This window comes from Neofelis nebulosa, chromosome 17, assembly GCF_028018385.1.
Source record: "Neofelis nebulosa isolate mNeoNeb1 chromosome 17, mNeoNeb1.pri, whole genome shotgun sequence".
Classification (NCBI taxonomy): Eukaryota; Metazoa; Chordata; class Mammalia; order Carnivora; family Felidae; genus Neofelis; species Neofelis nebulosa.
In genome coordinates this window covers 1598171-1615668 of record NC_080798.1, presented here as the reverse complement: position 1 = coordinate 1615668, position 17498 = coordinate 1598171, and the positions used below count along the sequence as shown (strand labels likewise).

At 45.6% G+C, this 17498-nt stretch overlaps 1 long non-coding RNA gene across 1 annotated transcript; it reads left to right on the top strand.

The window, feature by feature from the left end:
* Window positions 1-41: 41 nt before the first annotated feature.
* LOC131499250 (uncharacterized) lies at window positions 42-6040 on the top strand. The gene is made up of 3 exons (XR_009255770.1): window positions 42-490; window positions 1238-1364; window positions 2399-6040. It is a non-coding gene; the product is annotated as an uncharacterized LOC131499250 (long non-coding RNA).
* The last annotated feature ends 11458 nt before the right edge of the window (window positions 6041-17498 follow it).

Sequence of the window (17498 nt, the reverse complement as noted above, 5' to 3'; positions counted from 1 at the left end):
GGGCGTTTCCTGCGGGGTCGGGGCGGGACTTCCGGTCGCGCCGCAGGAGCGCATCCCTCAGTGAGCGGCGGCTGGTCGGCCCACGACCACGTGGACTGGGGCGCACGCCGGGCCACTCGGGGCCGCGCCGGGCGGTAGAGTGACGTTGCGGGGACCGCCCCCGCGCCCTGTGTGAGTCGTGACGCCCAGGCGTCGGCTCCATCTACCCTAGACTGTGCCCGGCTGTGGGACGGGCGCCGCAGGGACTGCGCCTTTTCCGGACCCCCGCCCCCGCGCTCCGTCGCCGAGGTCCCCGAAGGCGGCGGCCCGAGCCTTGCGAGCACTTACACCGTCGTCTAGCGAGGCTCGGAGCGCGACAAGCAGCTGCAGGCGACCCCGCCCAGGCTAAGCCTTCGGGACCCGCACTGGTCACCCGCCTCTCAGGGTCCCGTTTGGCCCACTCGGTCCCCCGGTGGTGGCAGGGGCGGCAGCACGGATGAATCCGGCGCAGGTGAGTGAAGGGTCACCCTCACGGTCACCGCTCCTCCTTGTGGCCGATGGTGGCGGTGAGGCTCTGCCTTACCTCCCCCGGTTCTCGGTTGTGGAGTCCCTGGAGGAGGGCCCTCTGGCCCAGGATCCTGATCTAGGGCGCGTGTGTTCGGGTTACGGACGGCCCAGGGAACAACACTGGAAGGGCGACCCAGTCACGGGAGCAGGCGCAAGGGAACGGGGAACTTGGACGTGGGGTTGAGCTGGGAGTGAACAGAGCCTCCGTTGTGTCTTTTGGGAGCAGAGAGCAGTGGAATGGCAGGCCGGGAGGCTGCGCCTCTCTGCTGCAAGTTTGGAGCTGAGGAGAGGGGGTCTGACGCAGACGTCACTCGTCACTCGACGGTGGAGACTGGAAGTGAGAGAAGAAATGAACTGAGAGCCCTGAGGCCCTAGTAGTGGGGGCTTCTGGGAGAAGGCTGAGCCCAAGTTTGGTTGTCTGGGAGGCATGGTCTGGAGGACACCAGGAGAACTGGCCAGCGCGAGTGTTTGGCGTCCAGAGCTTACCAGTACCCACCTGTCCACCTGCCTGGCTCTCTGCTCTGCACACAGTGCTCAGAGGGACGTAAGAAGAGAGCAGGCACTAGTGGCGCCAAGACCTGGTGTCTCCTCTGAGTCGGGAGCTGGGAGGAGAGGGACCGGGGTGGTCGTGTGAGTGGATTGACTGGGGAGTCCTCTTGCCTGTGGCTCAACTGTCCCCCCATCACGACAGGGCTGTGTGACCTTTGAGGATGTGTTCGTGTACTTCTCCCGGGAGGAGTGGGAACTCCTTGAGGAGGCTCAGAGACTCCTGTACCGTGATGTGATGCTGGAGAACTTTGCACTTGTGTCCTCACTGGGTAAGGCCCTGCTGTGGTTATCTGTTGCTATGTGGCAAATTATCCCAGAGGTTAGTGGGATGACGACAAACGTGTATTATCTCACAGTTTCTGTGAGTCAGAAATCAGGCATATCTCACGTGGGTATCTTTAGCTCAAGGTCTTTCATAACCTTGTTGTCAGACTCTCCAGGGCTGCTGTCTCATCTGAAGGTTCGACTGGAGATGAACCTCCTGTCAAGGTCATGCACACGAGCAGGTGGCTGTTGGACTAAGTAGTCATTTTCTTGTTGGCTTTTGTCCCGAACCCTCCCTCAGTCTCTTGCTATGATGTCTTCTCCATAAGTAGATCACCACACAGCAGCTGATTCCCATGAGCAAGAGACAGCATCCAATATAGAGGCTGGTATTTTTGTAACTTATTCTCAGAAGTGACATCCTATCATTTTTGCCATAATCTGTTCATTAAAAAGGAATTTTTAGGTTCAGCCCATGCTCGGCTGGAAAGACTTAACAGGGACATGGATACCTGGGGGTAGGTATGATTCCCAATTTCCTGGGCTGAGTTTTGCTCTTTCCTTTTTCCCCAGAGGGCAGCTTTCTGTCTGACAGTACCATCATGGCATGATCCCTTTCCTTAGCTCCCTGGACTAGGTGGTATGGGTACCAGAGCTGGGCAATGAACACTGTTTCTTCTTCTCTTAGAGCAGCCCCAGCCTCTTCTGTCCCAAAGCTTTGAAATGAAGGATTTGGGGGTGAGGAGTCTTGTATTCTGCCCAACAAATATGGCCTGGCCACACCTTGGCCGGGTGATTACCCAAATCCCTGATCTCTCAGAGTCTGCCCAGAGTCTGCCTGCTTCCTCTAATTGACATATCCTGGGGCCTGACTCTTCAAGAATCGCAGGCACCGTGCGGTCACTCCTTGTGAAGAACAGTGAGCTGTTCCTGCAAGACCTGTGTCGAAGATTGTTTTTTAAATACTTAATTTTCTTCCTTCTGGAGAGGGTCACTGTGGGTACTGCTAGCCACTCAACCAGCTCTTCTTTCCCCGTAGGACTTGCAGTTTCCAGGACCCATGTTGTTTCCCAAATGCAGCCGGAGGGGAACGCAGGGTGCCTGAGAAGGTAGATGCAGTGGCAGCTACAGCAGAGAAGACCTGAAGGAGGCCCGGCCCCGGTGAGTGGAAGCCACGGGAATGGTCGCATCAGGGCTGGCTTCGCCTCCTACCAGCAACCTGTGCTGTATCTCCTAGCGTTCTGATGCCACAACCAGCGGCTGACCTCATCCCACGTTTTCTTCCCCGTTTGTGACACTTTGCCCACTTACCACTTTTACTCTGTCCTCAGTCACCTGTTGGTCCCCCGCCCTTCCCATCTCCACACCTTTTCCCCTCGTGGTGCTCCATGCAGTGCTTTGCGGCATTGGCTCTTTTTAACAGGTCGTGAGTTGTGCTCATATCCTTCAATTTTCCTTGAAAACAAAGTATTCCATTCCAACCAGAATTTTCTGGCCCAGGACAGACCCTTTTGCACAGCACTCAACGTCACAAGGAACAAGGCCTTGCCGGACGACCACTGGCAGGGGAGTGGTTTGGAGCCCCTGCCTCTCCTTATCCTATACTCCATCCATCCTTGTCCCCTCTCCCTGTGTGGTCTCCTTCATTCTCTGACCTTTAGAGACCCGCGGCACACAGCTGCCCTTCCTCATCCTGATTCTGGCTCCCCTATCGTGCCAGCGGCCCCATGGACTACTTCCTGGTTGCATCAGACACACATTTGTTATGGGGTGCCACAGGCCACCAATTAAACCTGCACTTCACCGGCATTTATCTTCCGTCAGGCTGTCGGCATGCAGTGAAGGATGAGGCTACACCTTCTGATGCTCCCCATCAGTGGGTGTCACAGATGAGAACTCCCCAGGCAGGTCCTTCCCCCCGAAAGGCTCACCCCTGTGACACATGTGGCCCATTCTTGACAGACATCTTTGCACCTGGCTGAGCCACGGGGAACACCATCTGGGCAACATGGCAACACCAGCGCAAGAGTCCCTGTAGGAGAGACTTCTGGGTAGTATAAATCTTGACCAGATGCAGAAGCAGTGGAGTGGAGAAAACTTTTTTAGAAAGTAAGGAGCCTGGCCTGATTTGTGAAGGTCAGCAGATGCCATGGGGCGAAGAAGGCCCTTACCTGCAGGGAGGGTGGGAGGAACTCTGTGGTCAGCTGTGGACTTGTCCAGCACCAGGCCCTTCACGGTGGGGAGAAACCACACTGGGCCCTGAGCGTGGGGGGCCTTTTGTGTATCCGATTTCCTTTAGGCAAGAAAGCACAACCTGAGACCGTAAAGCCTTCCGCTTGTGGGAGGCAGCCTCACTCCAGGCTTGGTTGACTCAGAGCTTCTCATGGGGCTCATGGTTGGGGTGAACCGGGAACAACGAGGGCCAGCGGAGGGGTACTTGAGCCACACAGAGAGTCTCCCGGGGAAGGTGAGCTCCAAGCACAGCTAATCTGCCTTCGAGGCTTTCACGGGAGCAAGTCTCAGTGGGGCGCCTTCCGTGAACCACTCACACAGTCCACGTAAAGCATCGGTGGTCTACGGGAAGAATCTACGAGAGGAAGGTTCAACAGATGGTGGCGTGTTTGGCAACAGCAGTTGTGCTGAAGGGAAGCCCGGGACTGCACTGAACGTGAGAAAGCCTTTCTCGAGAAGGCAGGCCTCAGTGAGCACGTGAGGGTTTACCTCAAGTGAAGCCATGGGAGAGTTTCCAAGTGCAGTAGGGCTTTCGGCTGTGGGCCAGACCTCCTGTGGCACAGGCAGATTCACGCTGGGAGAAGCCTTATGAATGCCAGGAACGGAGGAGAATCAGGGACAGCTCCGCTTTGTCCAGAATAGTTTTGCCCACCCAAGAGAAAGTGTCTTCAAGTACAAAGTGAGCGGGTAAGCCTCTTGTGACCGCTGTTCTCTTGCTGATCGCGTGTTTTCCCAGGAGAGAAGCCCTGAATGCAGTGCTGTGGAAAGGCCTCCAGTCACCGCTTTTATTTCTGGCATGATAGAGTCCACACTGCAGGAGAACCCTTGGAGTGTGAAGAAGATCAGAGAGTCTTCTGTGACCTCTTTTCCCGAAGTCAGCACAAGGAGTCACAGTGGGGAAAACCTTGTGAACACAGTGAATGTGGACGCACGCTCAGCCTTCATTCATCGCTCCCCCCGCCCCCTAAGTATTCGTATTGGGGAGAAACCCTGTGAGCGTCAGACATGTGGGAAAGCCTTTCGCAAATGGACTTCCCTCAGTCAGCACCAGAGAACTCATACTGAGGAGAAGCCTTTTGAATGTAAGTCCTGAGGAAACTCTTTGCCAGAGGAAACCTCCTGCCAAGCATCTGAAAAATTATACCAAAGAGAAACCCCGTAAGTGTCATCGTTGTGAGAAGATCTTCTGAAGCGGTTCATCACTTACTGTTGTATGATCCACCCAGCTAGGACCATACTCTATGAATAAGAACTTACAAAGGAGAGAAAACCAGCAGTTGCTGTGTAATTACAAAGCCTTCAGCCCTAGCTTGGTTTCAGTATGCCCTGAAGAGTGATTCCAGAGTATTTTAAAAAAGAGAGCAAAGGCATAAGGGAAGAGGAAGAAAAGAGGTAGATGTGACAGAAAAAGGAGTACATGTGGTTTCTTTCAGGTTTCCCTGTCAAACCCATGACAATTTGTTAGCAGTTTTAGGGGGGGCAGGTGGGAGCAGTATGGGCGAGGTGAAGGGGCCTCCCCCCGCCACCTGACTTAATACACTCCCGGCCATTCCGTGTCAGGAGAGCTGGACACTTGGTGCAGCTCTGCAAATATTTACTGAAATCCTTTTTTGTTTAAAAAAAAAAAAAAACAACCCTACTTAATCATTAAGTGTCATAAGTCTTTGTGATAAATGTGAAGTCTTGATTTATGAAGCACTTAAAAACTTAAAAAAAATTAGAATACTAAAAATATTGTTACCTAAAATTATCTCATATTTAAGGAGCAAAGAACAAATATATGAATGGGTACATTTTGCTGCACCATTTAAGACCATTTAAGGTTATTTTTTCATTTATTCTGTATTGAGATATAATTGACAGATCACATAATTGGCATATAACATGTAAGTTTAAGGTGTTCAACATTGATCTTGTTGAATTTATATTGCGACGTGATTGTCATTGTAGCATTAACCTCTGTATCCTGGTGGTATCCTGTATCCTGTGTTCCTAGTGGTGGGAGCAGTTCACATCTAGTCTCTTGCCAAGTTTAATGTTTGTAATACAGTTTTGTTCCTTGTAACCCCTGTACCGTGTGTTAAATCTCCAGGAGTTACTTAGTAGCTGCAATTATGTGCCCTTAAACAACATCTCCCTGTCCCCTGCCAAGCCTTTGGTAACCCATCATTCCACTCTCTTATTTGAGGTCAGAGTTTTTTGTTTTTCTTTTAAGAATCTTCGTATAAAAAATTCAGTATTTGTCTTCCTGTGTTTGACTTATCTCACCTAGCGTAATGTCCCCAAGGCCCATCTGTATTGTCAGAAATGGCAGCATTTCCTTTTTTCTGATGGCTGAATAACATTCCACTGTGAATATATACCACATCTTCATCCTTTGATGGACACTTAGGCTGTCACTACATCTTGTCTCTCGTGTACAATGTTAATAAACATGGGAGTACAGATATCTCTGAGATCTTGTTTTCATTTCCCTTGGTTATGTATATACCCAGAAGTGGGACTGTTGGACCGTATGGTGGTTCTATTTTTAAATTTTTGAAGAAGCTTCATACTGTTCTCCAAAGTGACCAGACCAGTTTACAGTCCCACCAACAGTGCACAAATGTTCCCTTCTCTCCACATCTTTGCTGACATTTGAGGACATCTCTTGTCCTCGTGATACTAGCCATTCTGACAGGTGTGAGGTGATACCACATTCTGGTTTTGATTTGCGTTTCCCTGATGATTAGTGATAATGGGCACCTTTTCCTGTACCTGTTGGCCATTTGGATGTCTTTGCAAAAATGTCTGTGTGGTTCCTCTGCCCATGGTTTAATCAGATTTTTTTTTTTGTTACTGAGTTGTAGTTCTTTTTTTTAATGTGTTTATTTTTGAGAGAGAGACAGATACAGAGCACAAGCAGGAGAGGGCCAGAGAGAGTCACACACAGAATCTGAAGCAGACTCCAGGCTCTGAGCTATCAGTACAGAGCCCGACATGAGGCTCAAACCCACTAACTGTGAGATCATGACCTGAGCCTAAGTCAGACGCTTAACCAACTGAGCCATCCAGGTGCCCCAAGTGATATGAATTCTTTATAAAATTTTGGATATTAACCCCTTGTCTGTACATGGTTTGCAAATATTCTCTCCCATTCCATAGGTTGTCTTTCTTTTATTTTTTTAGTTACTTCTTTTGCAATGTAGAAGCTTTTAAACTTGATGTAGTCCCACTTGTTGCTTTTTTCTTTTCTTTGTGCTTTTGGTGTCATAGCCAAAAAAATCACTGCCAGAACCACTGTTTTGGAGCTTCCTTTTTCTTCTCAGAATCTTGTAGCATCAGGTCTTATGTTTAGGTCTTTGATCCATTTCAAGTTAATTTTTGTGAGTGGGGTAAGGAGTCCACTTTCATTTTTCTGCATGGAGTTATCCAGTTTTCCAATACCATTTGTTGGAAAGACTCTCTTTTCCCTATTGGATGTTCTTGGCTCTCATCAAATATTAGTTGACCACATCTGTGGGATTTTGAATCTCTTCTGTTCCATTGGGGTGGGTCTGTTTTTAATGCCAATTCCATACTGTTTCGGTTACTATAGCTTTGTAGTATAGTTTGAAATCAGGAAATGTGATGCTACCTGCTCTTTCTCATGATTGCCTTGGTTATTAGGAACTTTTGTGGTTCCATACAAATTTTAAGGTTGTTTCTTCTGTTCCTGGGAAAAGTGCCATTGGAATTTTGATAGGGATTGACTTGAATCTATAGATAGCTTTTGGGTAACATGGACATTTTAGCAGTATTCTTCCAGTCTCTGAACACTGTGTCTTTCCATTGGGTCTTACTTCTTCCAATAGAATCTCATAGTTTTCATTGATGGATCATAGTTTCATTCATGGATCTTTCATTTCCATGGTTAAACTTATTCCTAGGTATTTTATTGTTTTTGATGCCATTTAGAATGAGACAGCTTTTTATTTCCCCAGATGTTTCACTGTTATCGTATAAAAAATGCAACTGATCTGTATATGTTGATCACATCCTGCAACTTTACACTGATTAGATCCAACAGTTTTTAGTTGAGTCTCTGGGATTTTCAGTGTATAAGAATCTATCATCTGGGGCGTGAGTCGGCTAAGTGTTGGTCTTGATCCCATCATATATATGTGTGTGTGTGTGTGTGTGTGTGTGTGTGTGTGTGTGTGTGTGTATATATATATATATGTATATGATGACAGGTTTTTTTTTCTTTTCATTTGGATACCTGTTAATTTCTTTGTGTTGCCTAATTGCTCTAACTAGGACGTTCAGTACTATGTTAAGAGTGGTGAGAGAAGATTCAGTTTAAAGAAAAAAAAGCCTTTTCTTCATGTCATTTTATTTTTTTTTATTTTTTTTTTAGTGATTTATTTTTGACAGAGAGAGAGAGAGAGAGAGAGAATCAGTGGGGGAGGGGCAGAGAGAGAGGGAGACACAGAATCCGAAGCAGGTTCCAGGCACCAAGCTGTCAGCACAGAGCCCAATGTGGGGCTCGACCTCACAGACTGCAAGATCATGACCTGAGCCGAAGTCATACGCTCAACCGACTGAGCCACCCAGGCGCCCCTTCTTCATGTCATTTTAGACATCTATTCTGCTCACTTTCCCTTCATCCTGATCTGTTTTACTTTATTTTCTCTGAGGCACGATGGGGATCATACAGCTGTGCAGTCTTCCCAGGTGAGTCTTAATCGTTTCCTCTGACTGGGTTTTTCACTTTGTTAAATCCCTTTGCGGGCCTTCTCCAGGTCCACCTCAGCAGTTTTCTAAGGGTTGACTTAGGTCTAAAACAAACAGTAAAGCCACACATTCAAGTTAAGCTCATGACAAACTGAAAAAACAAACATGGTTAAGGAATCTTACTGTTTAATGTTAGGAAAATGTGCCCAGCGTTGTTATAAAGAAAAGTGTGTGGAATTTACCACAGGGATGAAGATGTATTCGTGCAGGCACGTGTAATTTCACATCCTGCTGTGGACTGACTTCCACTGTGCTCTCATCAGGTGGGGCCCTTTGGACAATCTCCTTCCTTCGGGATTGTCCTTGAGGACAAATGTTGAACTATAGGAGATGATCATTGCTACCTCATAAAAAATTGTGCAGTTTTTAATACAAATACAACCATATTCTCCCTTTGAGCCCTCCTCAAAACCTCTGCAATGACCACAGGCCTAAGTTTGCATCTCCACTGAGGGCTGAAACCATTATGCCATGCTTTACCGCGTTTCATCAGTCGTGCACTTTGCAATGAGTCAGCAGTCACAATGCTAACAATTTTTTTAAATGCTTATTTTTGAGAAGGAGAGACTGTGAGCGGGAAAAGAGAAGAGAGAAAGGGGGATAGAGGATCCAAAGCAGGCTCTGCTGACAGCAGTGAGCCTGATGTGGGGCTCGAGCTCATGGACTGTGACATCATGACCCAAGCTGAAGCTAGATCCCCAACTGACCGAGCCACTGAGGTGCCTCAATAGTTATAATTTTTTTTTTAATGTTTATTTTTTTTTTTTAAATTTTTTTTTCAACGTTTTTTATTTATTTTTGGGACAGAGAGAGACAGAGCATGAACGGGGGAGGGGCAGACAGAGAGGGAGACACAGAATCGGAAACAGGCTCCAGGCTCCGAGCCGTCAGCCCAGAGCCTGACGCGGGGCTCGAACTCACGGACCGTGAGATCGTGACCTGGCTGAAGTCGGACGCTTAACTGACTGCGCCACCCAGGCGCCCCTTAATGTTTATTTTTGAGAGAGAGAGTGTGAGTGGGGAAGGGAAGAGAGAGAAAGAGACACAGAATCTGAACCAGGCTCTGAGCTGTCAGCACAGAGCCCAACACAGGGCTGGAACTCACAAACCATGAGATCATGACCTGAGCTGAAGTCAGATGCTTAACTGACTGAGTCACCCAGGTTCTCTAGTTATAATTTTGTAATGACAGCATGTATAGTTTTCTATGACTTGGGAAAGAGAGTTGCCTCCCAAGGGCCCCTTCCTCCTCTGGCCTCTTTTAGGGGAGCTTATCTGCACAGTGGCTGTGGCTATGTCTATAGCTGAGCCCCTGGGTCTGTAAGGGTCGACGAAATACTCTACAGAGAATTTGTTTCCCCCCCCTGGGAGCTCTGGTACCATGCAGTACATTCAGACACTGGGCCCACGTTTGTCCCAAAGCTGTTGTGACTTGCTGTCTCAGTGATGAAGGACTGAGGTTTATCCCCTCATCTCCCATTTCTTCACATCTGGCCTTCACTTCCGCGCTCCATCAGCCCAGCTGCAACCTTGCTACCATGTGGACAAGAATGACGGGACCGCATGCTTCAGTCGTGGCACGTCCTGTGGAGTTAGGACACGTGGGTGACTGAGACATGGGCCCTTCCCTTGAGCTCAGGTGAAAAGTATATTAAACAGGTGGAGTAAAGTAACTCTGGCTGTGACACCAAAGTGTCTGGGAGCCCCGGAAGCATGAGAGAGGGATTGAAACATGGGGGTGAGAGGACAGGTGTGGAGGGGCAGGGTGGCACACAGGCTCAGAGCTTAGAGTTGTGATGGTTGGGATTCCAGCCTGTCTGCACCGTGACCATCGCCAGCCACATGACCTTGGTCCCGTTCCTTGTCCCTGGAGTTCCTTGTCTTTGTGTATAAAATGCGAAGGTGGACGTCGAACTAAAGTGCACAGAGCCGAGCAGGCCCTGGAACGATGCAGGACCCTCAGGCGGGGTTGGAGTTGGAGGGCGTCTACAGAGGTGACAGCGTGTGTCAAGGCGCAAGACTGAGAGGTGTGGTCTAGAGGAGGGCTGCTGTGGCTGCGGTGGGAAGGGTGGTGGTCAGTGAGGTGGAGTGGGCGGGGCGACATGAGGCACTGGCTTTGTGCCCACTCAATTTTGAACTGTCCATCAGACATCTAAGCGGGGACATCGGTATCTCACTGGATGTGCGCGCCTGGAGCTCAGGGGAGCATTTGGTCTACGGATACGTGGTGCCGGTGCCCGCCGGCACCGGAAGTGCCCACAGTGAGGCCTACTGGTGCGCTGCCACATGGGCTGTTGCGTGCTGGGAAATGTGCGACACTCAGGAAGTGGGTTGGGGGGATGTCTTCTGCGCTCTGGGCGTGTGCTCAGTGATTTGTAGGAGGTTTAAGAAAGTGGAAATTTGATCTGAATTGGATGTTATCAGGAAATGGGGTTGGTCCTATGATTGGATATCCTGAAATTTAAAAAAATTTTTTAAATATTTATTTAAATATTTTTGAGAGAGAGAGACAGAGAGTGCAAGCAGGGGAGGGGCAAAGACAGAGGGAGACACAGAATCCGAAGCAGGCTCCAGTCTTGGAGCTGTCAGCACAGACCCCCAGGCAGGGCTCGAACCCATGAACTGCGAGATCATGACCTAAGCAAACGGAGGACGCTTAACCAACTGAGCCATCCAGGCACCGCCCCACTACAATTTTTTTAATGCTTATTTATTTTGAGAGAATGTGAGCAAGTGAGGAGCAGAGAGAGAGGGAGAGAAAGTCCCAAGTAGGCTCCAAGCTGTCAGCACAGAGCCAGGCGCGGGGCTGGAACTCATGAACCATGAGATCATGACCTGAGCCAAAATCAAGAGTTTGGATGCTTAACTGAGTGAGCCAGCCAGGAGCCCCTGAAATATTTTATCTTCAAGGCGGGGGACGGGAGTGGCACTACAGCAGCTGGTGGACAGTGTAGCTGTCACTCAGGTCACACAGGAGAGGGTGGGCACCTGGTCATTTCCATTGTTTGCACAGGGTTCTTGTTTTTGTCCATGCTCTGGCATGGTGACGGCGTGGTTTTTGACCTTATCTCAGTCTGTCATGGTCACTGAGGTCAGTGTTCGGTGAACTTGCTCATGTCCAACAGGAGAATCCCAGAGTTTAGAGCGGAATGCCAGACCATAGCCTGGCCCCTAGGCCTATCCCTTTCCAATCATGACCCCTCCCGCGGCCAATTTCAACCTGTAATACAGATAGAAATTAGCCCCACACAGAGAGATCTAGGCAGAGTGAACATTACACACAAAGCTGTGAGCGTGTGAGGATCCTGGGCACTGGAGAGAGTGGAAGTTCAGGGTGGGAGATCTGAGGCCAGGGCCTGGGGACTGGCCCCCCTGAGGGGCTGGTCAGAGAGGCCTCACACAGGAGGGAAGTTCTGAATGGGAACAGGCTGAGGGCACAGATATCCCGGTGGGGACATTGTTCTCAAGAGCCCAGCTGCTGGTGGGGCCTTAGTGGCACTCAGAGGGCCCCTTAGATGTGACTGGGCTAGAGCAGAGCAAGGGACTTGGGGCCGGTGTGGGCGGTTGGTCAGGGGCACCCAGAGGCAGATGCAGGCAGGGTACTCACACCACAGAACCTACACAGTTTGAGCAGACTCCACAGCACCATCACACACACTACCCAAAAGTGTATTGACAGATGTGCACACCCAGGGACACACACGCAGGACACAACATCCTGTGCAGGTGCACACACAGATACCCACCAGGACACAGACACGGGCGTATACCCAAAGGTAGACTTATTTATACAGCCACATTGATAGACACACGTGTCCAAATGGTCACACATGTACAGATGTAGCCATCCAGACAGGCACACACACACGATCTCACTCACGCACACAGACACGCAGTCGCACAGACCTTCCCTAATGATAATCAGATCCACATCCATAGGGACGTGGTCATAAATGTGTAACATCTGCTTCTGCGAGAAAAGGGCATTTGGACTACATAAGTTCATTACAGACTTTACTGATATAAAGGATGTGCGATTTACAGATGATAATAATATATACAGTGGTCTCTATTGTAAGCCTCACATAGCCAATGGATTCTCAAAGAATGCTTCTGTTAATTTTTGCTTTAACTCCTTGATGTGTCAAGATCTGTACAAAGCTTCAACATATTTATGTATTGTAACCAAGCAAATCCAATTCTGCGTGTATACCCAATAGAAATGAGGGCATTTTTCCTCCAAAATATACACAGTTGACCATTGAACGCCACAGATTTGAACTACATGGGTCCATTTATACACGGGGTTATTGTTTGTATGAAACAGTACGGTACTATGAATGTATTTTCTCTTCTTTATGATTTTCTTAATATCATTTTCATTTCTCTAGCCATATAAAATATGTGCTAACCAACTGTTTATGTTCTCAGTAAGGCTTCCTGTCCATAGCAGACTATTATTTTAGTTAAGTTTTTGGAGAGTCCAAAGTTATATGCGGATTTTCAACGGACCAAGTGTCAGCACACCCAGCCCCCGTGTCGTTCAAGGGTCAGCGGTAGGATTATAGGCTTATAAGCAACTTGATTGATCATAAGCAAGAACCCAAAACAACCCACAGAGCTATCAATGGGGACATGCCTAAATAAATTATACGGTCACAGAATGGAAGAAAACACAGCAATGAAAACTACTGCTTCATGCCACGTGGATGAATCTCTTAGAAAAAGAAGTGGGTGACACTGATACAAGTCAGAGACAAATCAGTATGGGCTGTAACCTCAGCTAGAAAGGTTAAAAAAACAACAACAGTGAATCTAATATATTGTGAAAAAGGACAGTAATGGTCACGTTTGTGCAGGGCTTTGTTCTAGGACATGTACGGGTGAGGTTTAGTGGATGTTGATAGGCAAATACTCATGAAGCCATGCTCTTAACATTTGTCCACTTCATCTTATTGAAATTACACATATAGAAAAAAAGATAAATAAGTACCAGTGCACACCCCACAGAATAAAAAAGCACAGCAAAATTAGAATTCCTATATGAACCTCACAGATTGCAAATCCCATTTTACACCTCAGAGGAATCCTTTATCCAGAAATTTTGCTTTACTAATTCTCTTTCTTTTTAATTCATGGTTTGACACCTTACAAATGTCACTAATCACAGATACATTTTATGCTTGTTGTGAAATCCATATGAGTGAAATCATTAGTGTGCTTTTCTCTACTATGGATTTTTTTTTCTTTTAGTATTTGCAAGATGAATGTATCACTTGTGAATCATCCGAATGTATCACTTGTTAATTATCCTTTATTTATAATATATGTATTTTAAACTGTTCATGTACCTATAGAATTTTATTAAGCACATCGCTCAAGACTATGTGGGGATGTCATTTAGTCAAAATATTTACACTTTTTATTATCTTTACTTTATGTTACATGGTTATTTAGTATTTTATAACTTAATTTCCAAACACGCCTTTTAATATTTTCCATTTACCTCTGTTGTTGATTGATGTCTTGATTGTTTCCTTGTCTTATTTCACTCCATACAAATCAAAGATACTTTTCATGGTTGTCTATACTGTAAACATTCAGTTTGTACTAAATATAAACATCCTTTACTTGTATGTAAATATATGTGTCAGGCCAGATTTGTCACTCTTGATGTGTGGATCCATGAGAAACTTAACAATTTTATATCGGCTGTTTCTACTAATTTCTGAGATGGCTGATATAAAAATGCCTGATACATTTGTGGACTGGTATCTTTATCCTTTTTATTCTCAAACTGGCTTTATGTAATTTAAGTCAGTATCATAAGTTACATACATATTCTGTTATATCTTCTTGGTGATGCTTTCTCACTTAAAATTATTTATTTCTGATATAAATACATGTTAAGCATGTGTTTGTGTCTTATTTTGTAATAATTATAACAGGTATATTTTTCAAAACCTGTTTCATATATTTATATTTTAGATGTGTCCCTTGTATCCATGTTATTGTTGAATATTTTTAATATATCAAAAATTACTGGCTGATGATCAGAGCATTTACTCCATACTCATTTCATGAGATGGCTCATATATATTTAGGTTTAAATACATTCTCCGTGGATATGTGTGTGCTTTTCTTTGCCTCACTTGTTCTGTACATTTCCTTTTAAAAACTTTCTGTTGAGGGGCACCTGGGTGGCTCAGTCAGCTAAGCCTCCAACTTTGGCTCAGGTCGTGATCTCACAGTTTGTGAGTTCAAGCCCTACATCAAGCCCTCCCTGCTTGGGAGTCTCTCTCTCTGCCCTGCCCCACTTGCACGCATGCATGTGCATGCACTCTCTCTTTCTCTCTCAAAATAAATAAATTAATTAAAAAATAAAAACTTGCTATTGGTTATTTCTGTACATTTCAATTTTTCCTTCTTCATATTTGTGGGGTGGATACACTGATTCTGTTTATTAGTATTTAAGCTGAAAATGACAATGCACTTATTTAACCCAATAAAATAGAGATAAAATCTTTGCTCTCCTGAAAAATATAAGATTTAAATATTAATTTGCTTATCTCAGTTTATGTGTTATTGAGTCTATACATGGTAATCCATCACTTTGTCTTCAAAAAGGAAATATTAATGTCTTATACAGAGAATGTTTGTATTAATCTACAAACACACCCCTCTCATAGATCCTCATTCCTTCTACCATCACAGACCATTCATCTGGGATCACTTTCCTTCAATCTTAAATAGAATCTTTAAAGTGTTCTTTATGTCAGTTTTTTTTTTTTTTTCATTAAATTTCTCATGTTTGGTCTCAAATAGTCTTATACTGTTTCTTTGAAGATGCATTTGTTGTATATAGAAACTTGGTGGTGGTTATCTCTCCCACAGTTTCAGTATGTCCTTCTATTGTGTTCTGGACACTAATATTATACTGGGTGTAAGTGGAGACATTGTGTGTATAAGCCATATATAAACATATATAGCTCTGAGAGACAGTATTTGGACCTGAGTTGCATAAGACTTCACCCAACGATCCTAACATTGAGATGCAATCAGTGAATGGATGAGGTTTTAATTTTGGTTGTCACATTAACAAGGGCGTAAGAGGGTAAAATGTAGATGATGGATAATAAAATGGGCATCAGTGATCAAATTGATGGATTGTGCTAGAAATGGTCTAGGTGTTCACCAATACTATTCTTTTGGACTCCTGAGAGGAAAAGTATGTCCTCGCTTCCCTTACACTTAACTTAGGACCATGTTAGTGCTAGGTATGCCATTCAACTTGTTTTGAAGTCAATGAGGAAGCACCTTCACCTTTGGCTACTTGAGCTTAACAGGCCAGCTGCTCTGTTTATTATTAAGCTTCCTGGACATTCCGGACTCAACTCCCTGGAGGCCAAAGTAATCCACCTCACTGATATTTCTGCCAAATAGTTCTCTCAAGGAGACCCAAGAGCCAAACCTCTGTCATCGTCGAAAAGAATGTTCTCGCACATGATAATTTGGAAGAATTGACCAGAGACACCCAACAATCGGCCCCCCAAAAGTAAAAACAACATTGGAAATTTAATAATTGTTGATCTGATAAAAAGAGAGAATTCTTATTTGGACTAAATGACAATATGGCCCTACCAGAAATTCTAAAATTCCCACCATTTACCAATGTACAACTATTGGTCTACTGACAAAATGATAGTGTTTATGAAACAATATTGGTGAGGAAATATTAATGAGGCCACAAAAGTGCCTACTTCACTTGTCCTGTTTGTCCAGTGGTACAAGGAAAGGTGTTCATACTGCTCCCAGACACTTTGAACTGCCCAATGGAACATTTGAAGTTTGGCAAATGAATTTCATACAGCTTTCCCTGTCTCGTGGATATAAATGTGTTTTAGTCATGGTTTATACGTTGTCTCACTGGACCAAAGCTTTCCCTTGTAGACAGGCCACTGCTTCTTCTGTGGCTAAAACTCTGTTAGAAAAGATTATCACTACCTGAGAAACACCTCTCAAACATCATGGTGGTTGGGTAACCCATTTTACCCATAACGTGCTTCAACAGTTCTGTTTGGCTGGTTTTATACTTTGATTGTGTGTGTCACCCTCAGTCCTCAGGGTTAGTTGAACACACTAATGGCACTGGTAAGACTCAACAGGCAAAATGTGTAGAGATCTTCGATATACATTGTTCAAAAATATTGCCATCAGTCCTAATTCTCAGATCTCCCACTGTCCATAGATTCTCACCCTTTGGGATAGTCACGGGACTTCTAGTGCACTTGGCCCTGCCTCCTCCAACCCACAGTTGATAAAGTAGATATCCTTCAAAATCGTAAAGGCCTAATTGCTCACTAAAGGCACCGAGGGACAAAAGGCCACTGAATTAAGAAAAAACTGACTCTTGATCAGCAATGCTTTCCGAGAAGGATCCTGATCAAAAGGGAGGAATGGGAAAATGAATAAAGGACAACTTCACTAAAATGGAGTTGGGATGGCCAAAAGGAGGAACTCTCACCCAGTACTACTGGAAATCAAGAATTTCCAATTACCAAGACCAACAGAAGAATCAACAGGGAAGAATCATTAACTACAGACCCTAACAGGAAAAGATGTGCCCTGCATTTCCTACAAGAAATTGACCACCCCAGCAACTCAAACAAAGAGAAACCACATTCACCCTGAACTCTTGCTTTTCTCCAGTGGACTTGGCGTTCAAAACAATCCTTCCCAACTTCCTCTTTCTTCTCCATAAATAAGTTCCTTACTTTTGTTTGCTGAACTAGTCTATGGTTTTTGCAATAGATTACTTGTCCTGAATTGCAATTCTCTGCTCTTTCAGAAGAAACCCATTTTTGCTAGCAAAATAACTGATTTGTTTTTAAGGTCTGCCATATGAAACCATGTTAAGTCCACACCTACTTAAGCCTAAGAGCAATTAGTCTTGATAGTCCTAACTTTTGAATCATATGGCCTGTAGGAATGTGTCCCTTGCACAACAGACCTACCTGTGCTTTGTGAAACCTTCCTATATAAGTTTTTTTTTTTTAAATAAAATGCACCTCAGGGCACCTGGACTGCTCAGTCGGTTAAGCGTTGGACTTCGGCTCAGGTCATGATCTCCTGGTTCATGAGTTCAAGCCCCA